At 44.2% G+C, this 3,626-nt stretch overlaps 1 long non-coding RNA gene across 1 annotated transcript; it reads right to left on the minus strand.

Annotated features, from left to right (window-relative positions):
• Positions 1 to 339: 339 nt before the first annotated feature.
• Positions 340 to 3,007, minus strand: LOC144245571 (uncharacterized). The gene is made up of 3 exons (XR_013339307.1): positions 2,829 to 3,007; positions 861 to 1,009; positions 340 to 479 (listed from the first exon to the last, which is right to left on the minus strand). It is a non-coding gene; the product is annotated as an uncharacterized LOC144245571 (long non-coding RNA).
• Between the last annotated feature and the right edge of the window lie 619 nt (positions 3,008 to 3,626).

The following is a 3,626-nucleotide window of genomic DNA, read 5'->3' on the forward strand; positions in this document are numbered from 1 at the left end:
TAGGGATCAGATATCACCGAGGCTGGAGAACTGGCCACTGACCAGAAAATTAAGTCACAAAAATGCAGCTATGGCGCTTATTACAGAGTTTTCAGGGTGGAAAAGCAAATTCACTTCTTTGCTTCATGGTTCCAACACAAAAGCTCCTTTTAGTTGCATTTAGTTCTTTGTTTTACTATGGCTAACAGAGTTTTCAGGGTGGAAAAGCAAATTCACTTCTTTGCTTCATGGTTCCAACACAAAAGCTCCTTTTAGTTGCATTTAGTTCTTTGTTTTACTATGGCTAACAGAGTTTTCAGGGTGGAAAAGCAAATTCACTTCTTTGCTTCATGGTTCCAACACAAAAGCTCCTTTTAGTTGCATTTAGTTCTTTGTTTTACTATGGCTAACACCTAACTATCCAAGTGAGATTATCTACACGATTTACGCCAAAGTGGGATTAACTCCAAAGAAACTTCATCCAAGCCCTTAGGTGCCTCCTGACATAGAAAAAGTGAATTAATTTTAATATTGAATTGTGAAGAGAAAGGCAGGAGAAACCAGAGCCTTAGGTAATATGCTAATAAAACAGTGGCTCAAGAAAAATCCCAAACTGTGCCTTTAGCCACGTCCTTACCCATCAGGGAAGGATGTATGCCTGGGGCAGGGGGTGGGGGGGATGTGGAGGTGTGGGTGTGTGGGGGAGACCATTCTGTATGTCAAAGCCAAATATACATAATTTTGGGACTGTCTGCACTGCTTGCATTCCCCTGGAAGGAAAAAGCATGTTTGTTTGGTAGGAGAGAGTGTGCTTCTGGGACTTTCTCCCTTAAGCAGATGTTCCAAACCCTTCTGAACAATTCTGCGAACATCATGCCCACCTGTATTTTACTTTTCTGCTTCATGGTCAGGTTTTCACAAATGCTGGCTTGCTGCTTGGATCACACAGAGTTCACTTTGCCCTGTGATAGTAACGCCTTTCATCTAGAGTCTTCAAAACTTGCCTGGACAGTCAGCACCTGTCTCCCAGCTGTGCCAAATAGAAAACTCAATGATACACACAAGCCATTTGTTCAGCCAGAAACAACCCTTCTAAAAACTCATCGAAATAGATGAATCCTCAATTTCCTGGAGCCCAACTAATGGGCATCTTATTTTTCTTGGGACTTCTCATACCCTCAGCTTTTAGGAAAAAGGAGCCCATTAACAAGAAACAGGGTGTATCAGACTTACTTAGGACAATTACTAAAGTCGCCAAGGGCATGGCTTGAAAAAGAGTGGAGAGAGTTCCATTTCTGATCCTCTCTAGGCTTGCCGTTGTAAAGACAGTGCTGGAGGCAACGCAGAATCCCAAGCAAAACCCTACTTACTGAGACAGGAGAGTGGATTGATATAACTTAGAAATATTTCATCTCAACTACGTGAAAATTGTACAAAGAGTGTTTGGAAAGAAACACACAAAGATGGAAGTGGTCAGTCTGGTTAGTGAGATAACGGGTGATTTTAATCTCAAAGGTGAATACAAACTTGTTGCCTAAAGATTTGGAGCGGGATCCTAGTACTTTTTCTCAATGGCAAGAGAAGCCAACAATGAAACCATCTGTGATCCCAAAGCACTTCAGATAAGACTTTCATGGTCTCCGGAGGGCTCTCGCTGTGATAGCCATTTGACCTTCAGTCTGTATGGTCATGGGCCTAATATTGTTATATAAACTGCTGCATTAAAAAAAATTTTTTTTTGGGGCGCCTGGGTGGCTTAGTCGGTTAAGCGTCCGACTTTCGCTTAGGTCATGATCTCACGGTTCGTGGGTTCGAGCCCCGCGTCGGGCTCTGTGCTGCCTGCCAGCTCAGAGCCTGGAGCCTGTTTCAGTCTGTGACTCCCTCTCTCTCTGACCCTCCCCTCCTCATGCTGTCTCTCTCTCTCTCTCCTAGAAATAAACAAAACATTAAAAAAAAAATTTTTTTTTTTAATGTTTACTTTTGAGAGAGAGAGACAGAGTGCTAGTGGGGAGGGGCAGAGAGAAAGGGAGACACAGAATCTGAAGCAGGATCCAGGCTCAGAGCGGTCAGCACAAAGCCCCATGCAGAGCTCGAACCCACAAACTGTGAGATTATGACCTGAGCTGAAGTCCAGTGCTTAACCAACTGAGCCACCCAGGCACCTCTAAACTGTTGCATTTTAAAAGTGTAACTAAATTTCCTAAGCAATGAGAGCAAGAAACCGCACAGGTTTTTTGGTATGCATCCTATTTCAATAAATAAAAGTTAAATAAGTGCCAATTAAACACCCATTAAAATACAACGCTTTCCATATGGTATTACCTAAAATTGTGTGTAGCCCCAGTGGTACTCGAAGAACTCTGCAAAAGTAATGCTGGGTCCTCTGAATTCGTGTTTTAAACAGTATGAGGGACCTCTAGGTTAGAGCCTGAGACGCGGAGAAGTAAAGAGGGAAAAGTGACGCAGATTCAGGAGGCCAAGAGGGACACTAGTGATCCTCTCCTAAGGATCTTCCAAATATTCCGCCCGGGGACGTGGCGAGAGGGCTTGGATCTTTGCGATGAATTCTCCCTGTCTGCTTGATTCAGTCTGATTGGGTTTTGATAGTCATGTTTTAAATAGTGGGGCTTCACCTTCTCCCTGGCGTCCAGGATGCTCCACAGGCTCTGTAACAACGGGTGATAACGGAACGTGACACAGTGGGGTTTCCTATCCCCCCGTTTCTTTTTCCACAGGGAAATCTGTGTTGCGATTTTGTCCTGTTTTCCTGCCAGGGCTTCATACTGGGTCTGTTAGGTGGTTTAACCTGATTGCTCACACCCCGTCTGGCAGCCGGAGGGTGGTCCTACCTGGGTTCCGGGAGCCTCTGCCTGCTACCGCTCAACACGACCGTGAATACTCTCCCCTCAGGGATGCGGGAGAAGATTCGTTGCTGCCAGTGTCTGGTTAGATGAGGCAGAGGGGTGTGTGGGTATATAGGAAGCGGGGTTTATGCTAAGAGCTAACAAAATATAGAAGATTCAGGGTTTCGCTCTCCCACCCCGCCCCCATTTTTTCCCCTGCCCTCCACGTTTATTCCGCCCGAGCCAACCCTCCCCAAGATGCAGCTGATTGGATGAGGGATCCCCACGTGACCCATACTTGGCCAATCAGATTTCTAAAGGAAGTAGACGCGGGACTGAGAAACAAGAGGCAGCCGTTGAGCCTTGTTTCAACTGAGGAGGTATGAACCGTGAGCGCGGAGAGGAGGCCATCCGCAGCCAACCGTGGGGAGAAGCAGAGAGCAGAATGGTAGCACTTAGTACTGTTACTAAAATGTGATGAGAGTTTCCCTGTTGATGGAATATTAAGTTGTTCCCAGGGGTGGGGGTATTGATTTTTACTTTATTACATACATAATAGACATTTAGATGACTCTTTTCATGATCTGGAAGAGATCATGACTCTTTTCATGATCTGGAAACATTCTTCTTATCTTATTTTCTTCTTTTTATGCCAGTGTTACATATATAGAAGTTTTATGTTTTCACTAGCCACATCTGTCAATCTTATCCTTTGTGATTTCTAGGCTTAGAAAGCGAAATTCTCACTATGATACCATAATAAATCTTGATACATAATAAATATCAGTGTAAGAAATAATAATT

The sequence above is a fragment of the Crocuta crocuta genome, unplaced genomic scaffold (genome assembly GCF_008692635.1).
Source record: "Crocuta crocuta isolate KB4526 unplaced genomic scaffold, BGI_CrCroc_1.0 scaffold299, whole genome shotgun sequence".
NCBI classification, from domain to species: Eukaryota; Metazoa; Chordata; class Mammalia; order Carnivora; family Hyaenidae; genus Crocuta; species Crocuta crocuta.